Below are 20,642 nucleotides of genomic sequence, written 5' to 3'. Positions count from 1 at the left end.
AATGTTGAGATTGTTGCAGAAATTAAGACTTAGGCGGCCTTACGCCAATTTTGTTGGTATACATTAGCATTTGAGTGCTATCGATTGGTCGTCCTTAAAATCATATAAAGTCCTTGAGGCTGCAGTAGGTTAGGTTAGGTTATAGAAGCTGTCAAATTATTGACACACTTACCCTAGAAGGTCCATTGTGATACCACGTGGATCTGTGTCCCCTTTCCTATATTATTGTCTGCTGCTCTTACCGCAGCTGACCTAGCTCCCATCCGGTTGCTTTCATGAATTTTATTATTCTCTTTAGGTTTATACTCGCCAGTTCAGATAGACTGCTCATGAAGAGATTCCCTAAGTGGTACAGTCTAGATCTGCATAGGGCCGGGCAGGAACACAACAGTTGTTCCACTTCCTCCTCGTCTCTGCAGCTTCTGCAGAAATCGTTTTGGGACGCGCCCAGTCTGCTTGCATGTGTGCCGACCAACCAATGGCCTGTAAGCACTCGTGTGAGCCGACCAACCAATGGCCTGTAAGCACTCGTATTAGCATTCCGCACTCGGTATGGTTTAGCTTTAAAAGTTCAGAAGTTCTCTTCGCATTTATAATTGGCCATGTCTGGCGAGAGATGCGACAATATCTTACGTGTGTCCATGCTAGGCTCGCAAGTTCTTTATATTTGTTTTTAATGTTTTAATGTTAGTGACATGCCTGTCCAACTCATCTATATTTTATACTGCAAAGCCATCTCATGTAGAGATTTGCGGCAGTTTGATATAGTTTGAGAGTTTGTATTGGTCGAGATAATCGACCTGATAGCCGCTTGACTATCACTGTAGATGTTTACCCATTTCTTTTGACAGTTTGCATCGTTTAGGAGCAACAAAGCTTTATTTATAGCATATACTTCCGCTTGGAAGACACTGAAGTGATCCGGAAGTCTGAAGGATTTCCTGATGTTAATTTGGTCGGAGTATATTCCTCCTCCGACTTGATTATTTAATTTGGAACCGTCAGTGTAGAAGTTGACTGCCTCTTTTAGGCCCGGTAGACCTTGCTCCCAGTCTTCTCTGGTTGGGATTAAAGCATCAAAGGGGGTGTGGCTGTGTTCAATTGGTTCGCATAGATCCGTTTTAGGTGGGATCGTTGTGCCTTGCTGGAGTATCCTGGCATGACCATATGTTTGGGGTTTCCATTGCCCTAAGCCCCTCACTCGAACCGCAGCTATCTTGGCCCGCTCCATACCGGCTAAGTCCAGGCTGGGAAGGTTCAGAATAGCAATTAGTGCCTCGTTGGGGGTGGTGCGAAGGGCTCCGCTTAGGCATAAGGATGCCATTCGTTGAACTTTGTTAAGGCTGCAGTATCATCCTTTAATTTGACATTGCAGTCGTCGATCAATAATTTCGTTCCTGATGTATCGGTAAGTGACACCCATAGTTCAATAGCACTTGTCTTACCTCAAAATTACAAAACCAACTCTGCGGTCGATTTTTCCAATTATGTCACGAACCGTGCGCTGTTTATTAATGATTCTAAAAATTGTTATGAATGCTACATCGCTTAATGTAGAGAAAACATTCGTAATGATCCGAAATATTTTTACTCCTTTTTAAATTCTAAAAGAAAACGCTTATGATCTGCCCTGCATCAATAATATTTTGATTCCTCAATTTGAAGTTAGCGATGTTTTTAATGCCCTTCTGTCGCTGGAAACGTCCTATTCTGCGGGCCCTGGTAACATTCCTAGCTGTATTCTAAGAAACTGTGCCGAAGCCCTGTCTTGGCCAATCACTTTTCTATTTAACTTATCTTTATTATTTTCAGAGTTCCCGAAAATTTGGAATGAATCTTTTATTATTCCAAATCATAAAAAAGGCTCAAGGTCCGATGTGGAAAATAATCGTGGTATAGCCAAACTTTCTGCCATACCTAAGCTTTTCGTGCAGATGGTCACTTGTGAGCTTCAACATATGTGTGCCTCCATCATTTCTCCCGCACAGCATGGCTTTGTAAAACATCGGTCGACTACTACTAATGTTCTTGAATTTTCTTCTCTCAACCACCGTAGTTTCCTAAATAAACTAAAGATAAACTGACGTTATCTTTACTGACTTCAGCAAGGCATTTGATTCAGTTAACCATAGCCTTCTCCTTTATAAACTTTCTCTTCTTGGTTTTCAACCTAAATTACTTAACTGGTTTTCGGCCTATCTTTCAAACAGAACTCAGCGCGTTCTTTCCAATAATCAACTTTCCTCCTTCCTAAATGTTTTTTTTTTCTGTTGTCCCCCAAGGAAGTCACCTGGGGCCACTACTTTTCGTTCTTTTTATTAATGATCTTCCAGAAGTAGTGTCGTTTGCCTCTACTCTAATGTATGCGACCTCGTAAAAATTTGCCTATCATTCTCTGACCAAATGGCATACCTTCGCCTACAGTCTGACACAGATCAATTACAATTATGGTGTTCCAACAATTTATTGCTTTTAACCACTCTAAATGCAAATATATGTCCTTTGTCCCACACACTCTCTTACCATCTTAAAACTCTAATTTAGAACGTATTAGGCAAGTGTCCTATTTCAAGGTCATATTTCTGTCATCATTAACAGAGCTGAGAGTGTTTTAGTCTTCATAAAACGTTGGACCAAGGACTTGACGAATACTGCGCATGTGTATGGAATACTGTAATATCTATGGAAAATTCTATTGATCGGTTATCATCAAACTTTTTAGCTTTTTAAGTTATTTTAATTAGACTTATTTTAGCATATAGGTGTAAGTTTGCAGTTCATTGTTAACTATAAATCAATATACAAATATATATACTAAAATTTGTGGTCCTTCGAGTCGGATTTTTATCCTGCAGTTAAGTATTATTAGTATGTATGTAAAAAGTGACCGCATGTTCGTTCCTACTTACATAATTAAGTGAACTTTAATATTTTGGATATGTACATATCCCATTATGCGTATTTCCATACATCATTTACATTCCCGTCCATACATTCCCGTGGCATACCAATTGTACACAAAAATATAAATCCAATTGTTGGAAAATTCCTAATATGCTTTATATTTGTGTGTAAAAAATCTAAGACGTCATTTTAAAAGTTGGTAGCTCCCTACATACGTAAATAATTTGCATAAAAACCTGTGTCTGCATGATTATATATTTTTCTTACATAAATAAATACATACATAAATTTCAATTCCAGTTGTTCCTCATTCCACAGTGATTGTGTTATAGCGTATTTTCACAGAGATCCATCAACCTTTCACCATCCGTTATAGTTATGGTCCATAAGGTGTTGCTGTTCCAAAAACTTCGCAGTTAGTCCGCCGTTAAAATTTGACGGACTTTGACGGACTAATTTATGCGATAGTTAGCCGATGTTTCTGCAGTGCAACCCTCTTTCCTAGCAGTCCATCCCTAACAAACCGTTGGTATTTTTGAGAAGAGTGAAACTCCGGTTTCCACAGAGCACATCCACCTTCCACCATCCGATTTCAGCTGATCTTAACAGCTGTAGCTTATATATATATGCGTATATACCTAGATCGATGTGAAATTTAAACATTCATATATGAAAACCTCATACATTAATTTTAAAGTCATGTAGTAACCATATTATTATTTTTATAAATTAACTCCATATATTATTCTTTTATTTATGTTCATTTTTAACAGTTTTATTGCACGTTAATACAAATGTTATACACACAGCCAAGAATATTTCTCAGTTTAACTAAGTTGGCACCTAAATTAACACTTCTATTTGTCAATTAAATGTGCACTTTTTTTAAAACTCGGGTCAAAAACAATGACGTAACTTTAGACTGACGACATGGACAATAGGGGATCGCATTGCAGTAGCCGGCGGCACTTCATCGGCATACGGAACGTATGAAGGGGCAGGGTAAAACAGCCACACGGTCAAGCGCTCTAGCTAGCTACTTAAGAAGCTTGTGGGCAACGACGACAAAAGACTTGACGAACTGAACGAGTTCTATTTTTACATTTATTCTCGATATGTGAGGGAGGGAGTGGTTTCCAAGATCCCACCCCGTCCGGCGAGCTGAGCCGGCTTCCAGTCCGAGTCCTTTTGGACTGGGCACTCATAAGTGTAGCTGAAGTGAGCGGACTCATTTCGCGCGACCTCCGGTAAAAGTTCAAGAATATGAATGTTTTTAAAGACAAATGAAAAAATATACAAACAAAGAAAAATACAAAATAAGCTAACTAAAAAAAATCAATGATATGATTAAAACAAGAGCATAATTATTTTATAATAGTGCCACGCTAAAAAAAAGCTCAATGAGCGACGAACCAAATAAAGAGCGTCGAGGCTCAGCGATCCGAAGAGACGGGTACTTCTCGTATATATCAATTCGCGATAGCGAAGTGCAAAAAACGTCTACTGAGGGTAACTCGGCCCTACTGACGGTCGATAGCCAAAGAGCTCGGTCTTGCTCCCCCCCTTATTTTACGGCGTGGAGTTCTCAGTGTAAAACTCCCCACCATTAGACTCGACAACAGGAGAACCAACAATATGCAGCGGTAAAACGTTTGAAATTGCACCAAAGGAAATAGCAACAACTACAGCAACGGCAGCAAAATTAACAACAGAAACAGAAACGTTTCTTATCGCGAAACCAACTGCGAAGTCGTTGACCGCAGCGCCAAATAACACGGCAACAAAACTCTGACAGCTAAATAATACCAAAACTATTCAACAATCGGGCCTGGCCATACAATCCGGCATGGATCGCAACATGCAAATTAAGCGTAAGATTAGCCCGCAGATCACCGGGGTTGGTAACAAACCAAAAATAAAACGTGTCCAAAGAGACAACGAATTTCCCGGAAGATCTAACGACAACAGATTTGTCCTTCTAGCTGAAATTCAACCAGAACTGGGTCAACAGACCCAACCGCAATCTAAGCCCCCACCAATTTGCATTAGGGAGAAAGCTCGAACGTCCTCTGACAGCTAAACAAAACCAAAACAATATTAAACAATCGGGCCTGGCCTCACATGCCGGCATGGATCGCTACATGCAAATTTTTTGTTGTTCCGCTTACTAAAGGGAATATTCACGAAACCAAACTTCAGACCAAATCTGAAGAACATTTCCGAGTTGTGTCCAAATACCTTGAGGAAGCAAAGAAAAACTACTACACGTATCAACTAAAAAGCAGCAAGGGCTTGCAAGTTGTATTAAAAGGAATCGATCCCGATGTAACCACAAATTAAGTTATCGATGACCTCAAAAAAAAAAAAAACGGTTTTTCTGAAAAGAAACATAAAGCCGCAACCACTCTTCAAGTGGTTGAAGCCAGACAGCAGAGTCTTGAAAAACAGCATTCGACGAGTGAGAACCACGCGCCTTCAAAATCCTCAAAACGTGTACACTTACTCACATACGACGCCGGGCTGCTAGATCCTCATTTGGTCAGCTTAATACCTAAAAGGACTTCTCAAACGCCGATGCCCTTCGATCAGTAACGGAAAACCCACTCCAGTCTAATCTAGGAAACCTTCAGCAGGTCCCAGGACAGTCACAAAACACACTGGATTCAATGATGGTTACCATGCAACAAAGTATGATAGATTTTATGTCCTTCATGAAAACGACCATGCAAACACTGGTTCAAAGCCAGAAAATGGTGCTACAGTTGCTTGCAGCTAAGCAATCCAAATAATTGATGGCAAACCTACGAATAACCATATGGTACGCCAATGGCGTTTCCCGACACAAACTTGAAATAACACAGTTCGTGAATGTAAATCATATCGAATTATGCTACTGGTAGAGACGCACCTCGCAAGAAAATACAAAACAAACAGGTATTCCGGGTGGTAAAACCATCGGCCATCCTAATTAGGGAACGCATCAAGCTACATTTTCATTAAAGGCTTGCAAAAAACTACTTGCAGGCCACGTCTATCATAGTGCAGCCAGTTAACGGAAACCTTTCTATAGCCGCCGTATACAGCCCGCCTTGCTTTACAATCTCTGAAAGACAATTCATGGATTTTTACAGCTTAATCGGAGATTGATTCATAGCTGCAGAAGACTAAAATGCTAAACATACGCGCTGGGGATCACGACTCGTGACTCCCTAAGGAAGGCAATTGTATAAAGCAATCATCAAACTGAACAAGAAATTGGACTATGTTTCCCCTGGTAGCCCTACATACTGGCCAGCAGACCACAGAAAAGTCCCTGACCTAATAGATTTTGCGGTGACCAAAAACATTCCCCGCACTACAATTAGCGCTTAAGCGCGTTTTGATCTTTTTTCATCTGATTTTCGTGCTAATAACTCTTCTTCAAAGCCCAGAAACCACAGACCACCCCCACAGGCTGACATCGCACAGAACATACTGGCTAAAATATAAAAAGTATGTTAGCTCTCACATTGAACTAACCCCGCAGCTCAACATCGAACGGACATAGACTGTTCTAACGATGCTCTTGAAGATATACTCGTGGCAGCAGCCACTATTTTAACACCAAAAGGGAAGGACGTGCAACCAACCATTTCAAAACAAATCTAAAAATTGAACAGCTTGTACTGGAAAAGAGGCGACTGCGACGTGCTTGGCAAGCCAACAGATCGCCATCCTCAAAACAACCTCTTAAGGAAGCCACACCCACACTAAACAAAGCCCTGAAGCAATACGCTGAAGATTCACAACTACGGTACATCGAAAAACTTTCGCCAACCAATACAAAATATCCTCTGTGAATGGGCTCACCCAAACCTGAGCTCTCCAATCGAAACAATCACTCCGATAAGAAATTCATCAGGTAGCTGGGCCCGCAGCGACGAAGATAGAGCCGAAACTTTTGCTTCAAATCTCCGAAAAGTCTTCCAGCCGAACTCAGCCACTGGTCCATTTGTGTTACCACAAACCGAATCTGAAACTAATTCCATACCAACACTGTTTCAGCCAAAGGAGATCGCGAAAGTCATAGGGGAACTGAAACCGAAAAAGGCCCCGGGCGGTGACCTTATAACCCCAAAAATGTTAATTGAACTTCCAAACTCTGCTATCGATATAATAAGTCTCGACATCTATCCTAGAAAATGGAAAAAATCTACTACCATAATGATACCGAAACCCGGAAAAGACCACACAATTCCGTCGTCCTACAGACCAATTAGTTTATTATCGTGTCTGTATAAACTGTTGGAAAAATGCCTTTTAACACGCATAATACCATATCCGGAAGCACACAATGTCATCCCTGCACATCAATTTGGCTTTTGTCAAAGCCATGGAACAAGTGAACAAATTAACATCAGAAATTCGCACAGCCTTGTATCATCGGGAACACTGCATCGCAATTTTCCTCGATGTATCTCAAGCGTTCGATCGAGTCTGGTTCGATGGCCTCATGTATAAAATCAAAACAAACTTGCCTTCATACACTCCTAAGCTACTTGAGTCGTATCTATACAACAGAGTCTTCGCAGTAAGGTGCAACACAACAACATCTGACGACTACATTATCGAAGCTGGAGTCCCGCAAGGAAGCGCACTTGGACCTACTCTGTTCGTCCTATATACAGCGGATACGTCCTACGAATGAGCAGCTAACAACATCTATTTTCGCTGACGACACTGCAATCTTAAGTCGTTATAGGTGCCCAAACCGAGCAACAACACAACTAGCCAAACACCTCATCGTAGAAGAGTGGTGGCTATCTGACTGGCGTATTAAAATAAATGAACAAAATCGCAAACACATTACGTTTACTCTGAACAGGCAAACATGCCCTCCACTATCATTACATAGTATGCAAGTCAACGAAGTAACGTATTTCGGGGTTCACCTAGACAGACGGCTAACCTGGAGAAGACACATTGAATGCTAGAAACTACATTTAAAACTAAAGCAAGCCGCTTCTACTGGATCTTAAACGCTCGAACGCCCCTGCGCCTGGAATACAAGGTCCTGCTGTACAATTCCACTCTCTCTGAACCTATGGCTCCCAGCTATGGGGGAACGCGAGCAGCAGCAATATAGACATCATACAGCGCGCGCAATCAAAAATCCTGAAAACTATCACTGGGTCACTATGGTATATTCGCAACCAAAACACCCACCGGGATCTAGGCATTCTTGCAGTAAAAGATGAAATAGGCAAACAAAAAGCGATCTACAATAAAAAACTCTCTGTGCACCCAAATCATCTCGCAAGAGGCTTGACTCGGGTTTCCACCTACAACGCAACGACCTCCCAACCCAGCAATATTTCTTCGGGCCCCATAACTCAGTCATACGACTGTTAGTTAGGTTATTACCATTAGATTAGATAAATTATTTCACCTGAATGCAAACACCAGTTGTGAAGCGAATGCCATTGTTGCAAAACCTCAACTTACAAATGATGGTTTCGAATTTTTATTTTATCAACAATAGGTGTTGAGTTAGGTACAGCTTTAAAGGATTTCCAAAGCACCATTCAAAGGTGTTTGCATTCGCTTGATCACTCTAAAGTTTCCACTTCTAATTCTGATTGCCTTTTGGTCTGAATTTGCTCATCTGAGCTACCAAAATTCACACTTTCCCTATGGGAGCAGTAATTACCTAAGAAATCTAAGATTGCCACTTAGAAAGAGATAAGCACTTTTTTGAAAGAAAGATAAAGCATATTTCGAGGCGATTAGGGATGTCTTTGCGTTTGGTCCCTTTCATTCCAAGGACCACAAACCGGTGCCGCACCCAAATGAAAGAATTCTTTCGACACACAGGTTGCTCCGAAAGTGCGCAGCACATCCAGTTCGACTTTGTTCTCGTTTTCTCCAGATGTTTTAGCCAGAACGAGAAACGTACATTAAACAAAAGCGCGTGTCTTTGTGAGTGCAAAAGTAAGCACAACTGTTTTACTTTCAGGGGTCGCCACAATACGCTCCTATATAAATAATGTCCATATATCCATAGAAGCTCTACCGATGCAAAAAGATGCCAATACAGTCAACTTCTATCCAAGCCAAATCAAGCCAGTCCTGGAGTCTCTCAAAAGCTGTGCCATTTCCAGATGGGCAACCATACGAAGCCAATCCTTTAAATTGATTCTACAAGCACAATTGATCGCAGTATTCTCAGAAACATCCAGTTAGCTGTGCCTCTCTATTTCCAGCCTTCGCAGATTGATCTGTTTCATCCTTCACAACAAAAGTATATATCGATTGTGATTCTACTATGGAGGCACTGCTCACAAAGTTCTGGGAGGTGGAGGATCTCCGGCTAGATTGTGAAGAAATCCGCTAGTTTTTGTGAAAAAAACTTTAAAAATGCGGAGCGTAAAGTATGGTGGTCTTTCAAGGTCTTTCGCTCTTGAACAGTTCCTACTATATGAAAACCACTTAAAAAAGGATGCTGGTCTAAAAAATATCCGATATAACAAAAATGTACCGCCAGATCGGAGTAACCCCCTCACACACTCCATTTCAAAGAATCCTCTTTCGAAACGATCAAGAAGATATCGCTGATTACGAACTTCAGACAGTGACTTTTGGCCTTACGCACCATACAGCAGCTATTCAATGACGTCAAAACATGGTAACCCCGTGCTTCTGATATTATTTCCAGTTATATGCAAATACACTCTCTATAATTGCAAATCTTTCAGAGAGCTGCAGGAGCAGTGTGAGATTTTTAAACGCGTAGCCGAAAAGGGAAATAAGCTGTTCCCGTCGAACGACAGTAGTTGGACCCCAAACCAGAAGAAGCAGCACGAATTTAGCGACAAAAAGGGTCATTGCTTTAACTGTGGATCTGCCGATCATTTGCGCATGGATAGCAAGGCCGCCACAAAATGTTTTAGATGCAACAAAGTGGGTCATATGTCTAAAAATTGCCCTGGATCAGCTGCTGGTGTCCAAGCTGTGCGCAGTGCGAGTCGCATGAAGAAGTGGAATGCCTGGTAGATACTGGAGCCGATGTATCCGTATGGAGAAAGCTAATCTTCAACAAAATTCCTAATGTTATCTTGGAGAAAAGTGAATCTGGGAAAGGAGATCACATGCCCAGTTGGACGTTTTTTTGCTGATGTTGCGGTAGACGAAGTGACGACTTCACAAAGCTTCGTTGTCATAGACGATGAACACATTGAATATTATGCGCTGCTCGGATATGATTTCTTCTCTAAGTTCAACCTGTCATTGTCTGCGGAAGGATACAAGTTTTCTTCCCTGCAAAGGAAGTGTCAATGCTGATAAAAAACTACATGGCAGCTGATTTGGTAGCAGAGGTTCCAGTTATCCCATTTCGTCAGTCCCCGAGTCGATTCGCCATTGCCGAAGAAAAGGATGTCGAGAAGCAGATCGACGAATGGTTAGCTGCTGGAATTATACGCCCATCTACATCAAACTTTTCTAGTCGCCTAGTGCTGGTAATTTTCGTAAACTGAATTCGATAGTGCTGAGGGACTGCTTTCCCGTTCCGGTTGCTGCAAAAAGGGAGATATTTGATACAGTGATGGACTTGGAGAATGGCTTCTTCCACGTTGCTATTGAAGAGGACAGCAAGAAATACACAGCATTTATCACCAAATCAGGACTCTACGAATTCAATAAAGAGCTGATGAACAAGGATGTTCTTAATTTATATATGGATGATATAATAATTCACGCCGAAACTGCAGAACATTGTTTGGAAAAGATGGCACTCGTTTTCAAAACAGCATGGAGCGCTTGGCTTAAATATCAAGTGGCGAAAATGTCACTTCTTGCAGGAAAGGATTTACTTCTTGGGCCACAACATTGAAAACGGAAACCTAAGGTTTGGGCAAGAGAAGACGGCATCAGTCAGCTTGTTTTCGGTGCCGAAGTATGTCAGAGCAGTCCTGCCTGATCAGCCGCATCATACGCTGCACGTTGATCATTTGGGTCCCATGGAAAGCAATATAAATACATATTTGTAATGGTGGACTCATTTACGAAGTTTATATTGCTTTTTCCTACAACGACTACAAGCTGCGAGGAAACCGTAACTTTTTGTGATTTAAGTTCATCGACGATTTCTTTCTCGGGAATGTCACAGAGGTACGGGGCACAAACTGTCCCTTTCACAAAATTGAGGGCCTCGTGGAGCTTACTCTGTACTTTGCATATACCGGTTAGCTCGGTAGTGTTTAGAAACTTTTCAGCATCGGCCAGAAATGTTACAAGCATGAGTAAATTTCCGTCTCTGAGGTTCGAAACTGTTCGGGGAATGTTATGTCTAGTTTTTGGGGTTGCCTTCTTTTTTTTTTTGATGGTGGGCTGATGGCAAGCGGCGCAAACCGATTGTCGCCCAGGTTTGGAGGCCCTGGGCCCATGATGGGGCTTCTTGACTTTATACGTTAATTGTTTTTTTATAAACGGTGGTAAGAAGACTATTGAAAAATACGCGATGAAAAGGTGTGAAAGATAAGAACCACGTGGGTCCAATAAAACCAGTGACCGTACGGGAACTGCTGTTTGGAGATAAGAGACGTCCGCTCGCGACGAGAGATAGTCTAAGACTGAATTCAGAAGTTATAATCAATTACTTATCTATAAATATCTACAATTAGTATATACATATATAAACAGCTAAGTTATAATTTTATTTCCTATTTTTCGCCTACTGTTCCAATAAGAGCTAAATGCTATAGTCGTCCGATTCGACTCGTTCCAAATTATATTCTACCTGCGACAGGAAGACAACTTAAGAATTGAGAGACTAGTTTGCATAAAAACGGATGGCCGGACGGGCAGACGGACATGGCTAGATCGTCTCTCCTAGTGATGCTGGTCAAGAATATATATCCTTCATAGATAAATGTCTCCTTCACTGCGTTGCAAATTCTGACTGAAATTATAATTCCGTCTGCAAGGGTATAAAGAGACTCACTTCTGCTGTTGCTTGAAGGGCTTCCCCACATAGTGGGGTGAGCGTTTGCGTCGCAGACGATTACCAGGCCTCGCTCTCTTCGACCACTCCTCTGACTAGGCCGTCTGGGGGGTCATCCTTTTCAAAAGTCATGTAGGCCGATGTTAGCCTGATCGTGACTACTAGTAGCTCCAGTATGGCACCACCTAAACTTGGATTTTTTTGTAGGGGAAATACTTAGGTTGAAGTTTGTTGGCTGAGTAACGGGTATCTTTCTTGATTTCACCTGTTTTTTTGGCCACTCTATTTTTTATCTCCAGCTCTGCTTAATCGAACAAATTGCTTAAACTGAAGTTCTGAGAACATAACGTAGTTCTTAAAAAATGCATGCCTGAAAACCGAACATAATTTTATCACTTATCTTGAAAATGGAACATTCACGAATCTAACGGATTTTCTTTGCAAAGACGGTGAATGTTTCGCTGTTAGCGGCTGTAAAGCATATGTTAAGTGCTATTTGCCGATGTTAACAAAGACAACAGGGGTCTAAGAGTCGAAAAATACCCTTTTTAGCAGACAGAAAAATCTGTATAAAATTGGTTAACCGGCGGATTGTTAAAGTTAATAGCTTGTTAGATTCGTGAATGTTCCATCTTCAAGATAAAGTGATAGAATTATTTTCGGTTATCAGGCGTATGTTTGTTAAGAATTTATTTATGTTGTCCTAACTTCAGTTAATTTATTTATTTATTCGCCAAAACAATGTTTACAGGCTACAATTAAGCAATTTGTTCAAACTTTTTCGAGCTCTAGCATCTATATTCGGAAACCTATTTATATCATGTGTAGGATATAATAATAATGAAAAGCGCGGGAAAATTTTTCACCCTAAATTGGTGCTCACTACGTCGAAAATGGGGGAATTAAGTTTGCACTAAGAATATTTGTTATCGACTTAATTGTCCAAAGCGATTTACATATAATTCGAAAAATATTTGTGTATATGGCACAATAATAATTGCTAGTACATGCAATTTTTTATTTCTCGGTTAAAATGCTCACTGTCTACCGATTTTTACACGAAGTTAAAAGGTCTAAGGATGGGCCGAAACATAATAAAAAAAAACATCAGATTAACTTTCAACTTTTAGCATTCTATACCTGGGTTGGTCGTTTCGAAATGAACAGGAACTTCCTTCGTTGAATCCATTGATTTTTCAACTTCCAGCAGCAGCAGGCTAAAAAAACAATTAAATTAAATCTTAATCTTAATTTTTTAAATTTTATTTATAACATCGTTCCGAATTATATACTACCTGCAACAGAAGGACAACTTTTTTTGAGGAAGTTCATGCGGATGCCTTTCAAACTGAGAGACTAGTTTTGCGTGGAATCGGACGGATGGACAGACGGACATACAATCGAATAGACATACAGACGGACGGACAAACAGACGGACAGATGGACATGGCTAGATCGACTCTCCTGGTGATGCAATCAAAAAATATTAAACAACCTTTATATGGTCGGGAATGTCTCCTTTACTGCGTTGCAAACTTCTGACAGAAATTATAATACCGTCTGCGTGGGTATAATTAATTATTTAATAATGAAGGCCTTGATCAACTTAATTTTTGTTTGCCCAGCAGCTTCACTATTATCTTCATTTATAAATACAAAATAAAAGTACATTACTTATATATTTTTCGTTTTTTTCATGAAAAACATTGTTGTCAAAAAACTTTCATTACTAGGAGTCATTTAAATATCTTAGAAAGACAAACATACATTCTGCCAAGATAAGCATTATGTTATACAGCTTTCGGTTTGTATATTTGTATATTTGATTTTTAAATGACCGAGTTTTGCAAGTTTTTTTTTCTCTAATACGTGGAATACCCCAAGGTAGCTGCTTGGATCGACACTGTATATATTTTACACAGCAAATTTACCGATAACCACTCTTTCAACCACATCAACTTTTGCTGATGATGCTGCCGATTATCAAATCTCTTCAGCTCATCTCGTGGTTTTTGAAAAATGGCTACCAGATTGATACATGTAAGCGAGCAAAAGTGCAACCACGTTACCTTAACCATAAAAAGAAAAACCTGGCCTCCAGTATCTCTGAAAAACCTTTAAAATTTCACGGACAACAAACGTAATCTTGGAGTCTTCATGGATAGACGGCTTAAATACCTCAAAGCAAAGAGAAACGCTAATATTAAAAATTTAAATTAAAAACAAACTGCCAATTGATTATTTTCCATATTGCTTGGCTTGTTCAGCGTTTACCGCTAATCCTAAGGTTTTGTTCTGTCGGTGACATTGTGCTCACCGCAAACATTTAAACGAAGTTGCATTCGTTGCACTTGTTTCGACCGGTTTTCTCAACGCCTTCATCCGACCGCTCTCAGTACCGCTGCTGCTGCTCTCCAACGCTTACACGCTCTCTGACCTGCTGCTGCTCAACGCACACATCTGACCGCTCTCTACCCCGCTTCTGCTGCTTCTACTCTTCAACGTTTATACGGTATCTGTCCTGCTGCTGATCTGCTGTTAAGGGCTTACAACTGATCACTCTCAGCTCCACTGAGAGCTTAGGCTCGACGAGCTTAGGCTCGACGCTCTTATCCGACCGTTTCCCCGCGATGCTGGCGCTACTAACGCTCGAAAACTACATCCGAGCTCTCCTCTCCTTGTTTGTGGACAGTGGACTTCTTCGATGGAAGCGATTTTAATTTTTTCATTTTTGTTTTGGTCTGCGTATTCGCTATGATGAAGTGATGTTTTGGCTACTGAAGAGTAAGAGGCGGTGTAAACCGTATTATGTGACGTTGTTTTGTATATTGTTGTGAATTATTGTGAAGCCAAACGCATAGTGCATTTGTGCATTTTCTGACTGTTTTTATTCTGAGTATTTCTCTTTGTTCTTGGTACTTGGGGCTTTGTCGAGAGGAGGCCGAATGCTCACCAGCGCAATTGGCACAGATTTTTGTGCATTTGTTTGGGGAATGGGGTGGTTGGGCACATTCGGAGCAGAGTGGGGTGTTTCCGCATTTTTGGGTTGTGTGACCGAGGAGTTGGCAAGACTTGCATCTCATGGGGTTTGGTATGTACTCGCGAAGTTTTAGCGAGTGCCAGGAAATTTCGATTTTAGATGGGAGGTTATAGAGTTCGAATGTTATTAGGATGACTCCGCTGGGTTTAGACACACCATCGTATGATTTCATAAATTTGTAAACTTCCGTTACTTTTTGTGATTTAAGTTCATCGACGATTTCTTTCTCGGGAATGTCACAGAGGTACGGGGCATAAACTGTCCCTTTCACAAAATTGAGGGCCTCTTGGAGCTTACACTGTACTTTGCATATACCGGTTAGCTCGGAAGGAACTTTTCAGCATCGGCCAGAAATGTTACAAGCATGAGTAAATTTCCGTCTCTGAGGTTCGAAATTGTCACAATGTTTTTGGAGATCATGAGAAATAAGAAATAAGCATGTATAGGATATAATAATAATGAAAAGCGCGGGAAAATTTTTCAGCATTTTTACCAATACCCTAAATTGGTGCTCACTACGTCGAAAATGGGGGAATTAAGTTTGCACTAAGAATATTTGTTATCGACTTAATTGTCCAAAGCGATTCACATATAATTCGAAAAATATTTATGTATATGGCACAATTATAATTGCTAGTACATGCAATTTTTTATTTCTCGGTTAAAATGCTCACTGTCTACCGATTTTTACACGAATTTAAAAGGTCTAAGGATGGGCCGAAACACAATAAAAAAAAGCCTCAGATTAACTTTCAACTTTTAGCATTCTATACCTGGGTTGGTCGTTTCGAAATGAACAGGAACTTCCTTCGTTGAATCCATTGATTTTTCAACTTCCAGCAGCAGCAGGCTAAAAAAACAATTAAATTAAATCTTAATCTTAATCTTAATTTTTTAAATTTTATTTATAACATCGTTCCGAATTATATACTACCTGCAACAGAAGGACAACTTTTTTTTGAGGAAGTTCATGCGGATGCCTTTCAAACTGAGAGACTAGTTTTGCGTGGAATCGGACGGATGGACAGACGGACATACAATCGAATAGACATACAGACGGACGGACAAACAGACGGACAGATGGACATGGCTAGATCGACTCTCCTGGTGATGCAATCAAAAAATATTAAACAACCTTTATATGGTCGGGAATGTCTCCTTTACTGCGTTGCAAACTTCTGACAGAAATTATAATACCGTCTGCGTGGGTATAATTAATTATTTAATAATTAAGGCCTTGATCAACTTAATTTTTGTTTGCCCAGCAGCTTCACTATTATCTTCATTTATAAATACAAAATAAAAGTACATTACTTATATATTTTTCGTTTTTTTCATGAAAAACATTGTTGTCAAAAAACTTTCATTACTAGGAGTCATTTAAATATCTTAGAAAGACAAACATACATTCTGCCAAGATAAGCATTATGTTATACAGCTTTCGGTTTGTATATTTGTATATTTGATTTTTAAATGACCGAGTTTTGCAAGTTTTTTTTTCTCTAAATACGTGGAATACCCCAAGGTAGCTGCTTGGATCGACACTGTATATATTTTACACAGCAAATTTACCGATAACAACTCTTTCAACCACATCAACTTTTGCTGATGATGCTGCCGATTATCAAATCTCTTCAGCTCATCTCGTGGTTTTTGAAAAATGGCTACCAGATTGATACATGTAAGCGAGCAAAAGTGCAACCACGTTACCTTAACCATAAAAAGAAAAACCTGGCCTCCAGTATCTCTAAAAACCTTTAAAATTTCACGGACAACAAACGTAGTCTTGGAGTCTTCATGGATAGACGGCTTAAATACCTCAAAGCAAAGAGAAACGCTAATATTAAAAATTTAAATTAAAAACAAACTGCCAATTGATTATTTTCCATATTGCTTGGCTTGTTCAGCGTTTACCGCTAATCCTAAGGTTTTGTTCTGTCGGTGACATTGTGCTCACCGCAAACATTTAAACGAAGTTGCATTCGTTGCACTTGTTTCGACCGGTTTTCTCAACGCCTTCATCCGACCGCTCTCAGTACCGCTGCTGCTGCTCTCCAACGCTTACACGCTCTCTGACCTGCTGCTGCTCAACGCACACATCTGACCGCTCTCTACCCCGCTTCTGCTGCTTCTACTCTTCAACGTTTATACGGTATCTGTCCTGCTGCTGATCTGCTGTTAAGGGCTTACAACTGATCACTCTCAGCTCCACTGAGAGCTTAGGCTCGACGAGCTTAGGCTCGACGCTCTTATCCGACCGTTTCCCCGCGATGCTGGCGCTACTAACGCTCGAAAACTACATCCGAGCTCTCCTCTCCTTGTTTGTGGACAGTGGACTTCTTCGATGGAAGCGATTTTAATTTTTTCATTTTTGTTTTGGTCTGCGTATTCGCTATGATGAAGTGATGTTTTGGCTACTGAAGAGTAAGAGGCGGTGTAAACCGTATTATGTGACGTTGTTTTGTATATTGTTGTGAATTATTGTGAAGCCAAACGCATAGTGCATTTGTGCATTTTCTGACTGTTTTTATTCTGAGTATTTCTCTTTGTTCTTGGTACTTGGGGCTTTGTCGAGAAGGAGGCCGAATGCTCACCAGCGCAATTGGCACAGATTTTTGTGCATTTGTTTGGGGAATGGGGTGGTTGGGCACATTCGGAGCAGAGTGGGGTGTTTCCGCATTTTTGGGTTGTGTGACCGAGGAGTTGGCAAGACTTGCATCTCATGGGGTTTGGTATGTACTCGCGAAGTTTTAGCGAGTGCCAGGAAATTTCGATTTTAGATGGGAGGTTATAGAGTTCGAATGTTATTAGGATGACTCCGCTGGGTTTATGATTTCATAAATTTGTAAACTTCCGTTACTTTTTGTGATTTAAGTTCATCGACGATTTCTTTCTCGGGAATGTCACAGAGGTACGGGGCATAAACTGTCCCTTTCACAAAATTGAGGGCCTCTTGGAGCTTACACTGTACTTTGCATATACCGGTTAGCTCGGTAGTGTTTAGAAACTTTTCAGCATCGGCCAGAAATGTTACAAGCATGAGTAAATTTCCGTACTCTGAGGTTCGAAATTGTCACAATATTTTTGGAGATCATGAGAAATAAGAAATTGTCTTTTCGGTATTGATGGAGGTGATTGTAATATATCTTGGATTGTCAACTGAGGTCGGTGGAAGTTCGGGGAATGCTATGTCTAGTTTTTGGGGTTGACAATCGGCGCAAACCGATTGTCGCCCAGGTTTGGAGGCCCTGGGCCCATGATGGGGCTTCTTGACTTTATACGTTAATTGTTTTTTTATAAACGGTGGTAAGAAGACTATTGAAAAATACGCGATGAAAAGGTGTGAAAGATAAGAACCACGTGGGTCCAATAAAACCAGTGACCGTACGGGAACTGCTGTTTGGAGATAAGAGACGTCCGCTCGCGACGAGAGATAGTCTAAGACTGAATTCAGAAGTTATAATCAATTACTTATCTATAAATATCTACAATTAGTATATACATATATAAACAGCTAAGTTATAATTTTATTTACTATTTTTCGCCTACTGTTCCAATAAGAGCTAAATGCTATAGTCGTCCGATTCGACTCGTTCCAAATTATATTCTACCTGCGACAGGAAGACAACTTAAGAATTGAGAGACTAGTATGCATAAAAACGGATTGAAATTTCGATTTTAGATGGGAGGTTATATAGTTCGAATGTTATTAGGATGACTCCGCTGGGTTTAGACACACCATCGTATGATTTCATAAATTTGTAAACTTCCGTAACTTTTTGTGATTTAAGTTCATCGACGATTTCTTTCTCGGGAATGTCACAGAGGTGACAGAGGGCATAAACTGTCCCTTTCACAAAATTGAGGGCCTCTTGGAGCTTACACTGTACTTTGCATATACCGGTTAGCTCGGTAGTGTTTAAAAACTTTTCAGCATCGGCCAGAAATGTTACAAGCATGAGTAAATTTCCGTCTCTGAGGTTCGAAATTGTCACAATGTTTTTGGAGATCATGAGAAATAAGAAATAAGCATGTATAGGATATAATAATAATGAAAAGCGCGGGAAAATTTTTCAGCATTTTTACCAATACCCTAAATTGGTGCTCACTACGTCGAAAATGGGGGAATTAAGTTTGCACTAAGAATATTTGTTATCGACTTAATTGTCCAAAGCGATTCACATATAATTCGAAAAATATTTATGTATATGGCACAATTATAATTGCTAGTACATGCAATTTTATTAGCTTCACTATTATCTTCATTTATAAATACAAAATAAAAGTACATTACTTATATATTTTTCGTTTTTTTCATGAAAAACATTGTTGTCAAAAAACTTTCATTTCTAGGAGTCATTTAAATATCTTAGAAAGACAAACATACATTCTGCCAAGATAAGCATTATGTTATACAGCTTTCGGTTTGTATATTTGTATATTTGATTTTTAAATGACCGAGTTTTGCAAGTTTTTTTTTCTCTAAATACGTGGAATACCCCAAGGTAGCTGCTTGGATCGACACTGTATATATTTTACACAGCAAATTTACCGATAACCACTCTTTCAACCACATCAACTTTTGCTGATGATGCTGCCGATTATCAAATCTCTTCAGCTCATCTCGTGGTTTTTGAAAAATGGCTACCAGATTGATACATGTAAGCGAGCAAAAGTGCAACCACGTTACCTTAACCATAAAAAGAAAAACCTGGCCTCCAGTATCTCTGAAAAACCTTTAAAATTTCACGGACAACAAACGTAATCTTGGAGTCTTCATGGATAGACGGCTTAAATACCTCAAAGCAAAGAGAAACGCTAATATTAAAAATTTAAATTAAAAACAAACTGCCAATTGATTATTTTCCATATTGCTTGGCTTGTTCAGCGTTTACCTGCTAATCCTAAGGTTTTATTCTGTCGGTGACATTGTGCTCACCGCAAACATTTAAACGAAGTTGCATTCGTTGCACTTGTTTCGACCGGTTTTCTCAACGCCTTCATCCGACCGCTCTCAGTACCGCTGCTGCTGCTCTCCAACGCTTACACGCTCTCTGACCTGCTGCTGCTCAACGCACACATCTGACCGCTCTCTACCCCGCTTCTGCTGCTTCTACTCTTCAACGTTTATACGGTATCTGTCCTGCTGCTGATCTGCTGTTAAGGGCTTACAACTGATCACTCTCAGCTCCACTGAGAGCTTAGGCTCGACGAGCTTAGGCTCGACGCTCTTATCCGACCGTTTCCCCGCGATGCTGGCGCTACAACGCTCGAAAACTACATCCGAGCTCTCCTCTCCTTGTTTGTGGACAGTGGACTTCTTCGATGGAAGCGATTTTAATTTTTTCATTTTTGTTTTGGTCTGCGTATTCGCTATGATGAAGTGATGTTTTGGCTACTGAAGAGTAAGAGGCGGTGTAAACCGTATTATGTGACGTTGTTTTGTATATTGTTGTGAATTATTGTGAAGCCAAACGCATAGTGCATTTGTGCATTTTCTGACTGTTTTTATTCTGAGTATTTCTCTTTGTTCTTGGTACTTGGGGCTTTGTCGAGAGGAGGCCGAATGCTCACCAGCGCAATTGGCACAGATTTTTGTGCATTTGTTTGGGGAATGGGGTGGTTGGGCACATTCGGAGCAGAGTGGGGTGTTTCCGCATTTTTGGGTTGTGTGACCGAGGAGTTGGCAAGACTTGCATCTCATGGGGTTTGGTATGT

General features: G+C 40.3%; 1 protein-coding gene across 4 annotated transcripts in view; it reads left to right on the top strand.

Moving 5' to 3' along the window:
- LOC128265307 (dnaJ homolog subfamily C member 16-like) overlaps nucleotides 1–20,642 on the top strand; it is a 119,309-nt gene that overhangs the window by 9,298 nt on the left and 89,369 nt on the right. The window contains exon 5 of one of the 4 annotated variants that reach the window (XR_008268842.1): nucleotides 1,813–2,751. The exons of the other annotated variants lie outside the window; for them this stretch is intronic. The gene's annotated coding sequence lies outside the window, so the exon portion shown is untranslated. Of the gene's footprint in view, nucleotides 1–1,812; nucleotides 2,752–20,642 lie in introns of those variants that run through there. 4 annotated transcript variants of the gene reach the window in all.

This window comes from Drosophila gunungcola, unplaced genomic scaffold, assembly GCF_025200985.1.
Source record: "Drosophila gunungcola strain Sukarami unplaced genomic scaffold, Dgunungcola_SK_2 000109F, whole genome shotgun sequence".
Taxonomy (NCBI): domain Eukaryota; kingdom Metazoa; phylum Arthropoda; class Insecta; order Diptera; family Drosophilidae; genus Drosophila; species Drosophila gunungcola.
This window is presented reverse-complemented; position numbering and strand designations above follow the sequence as displayed.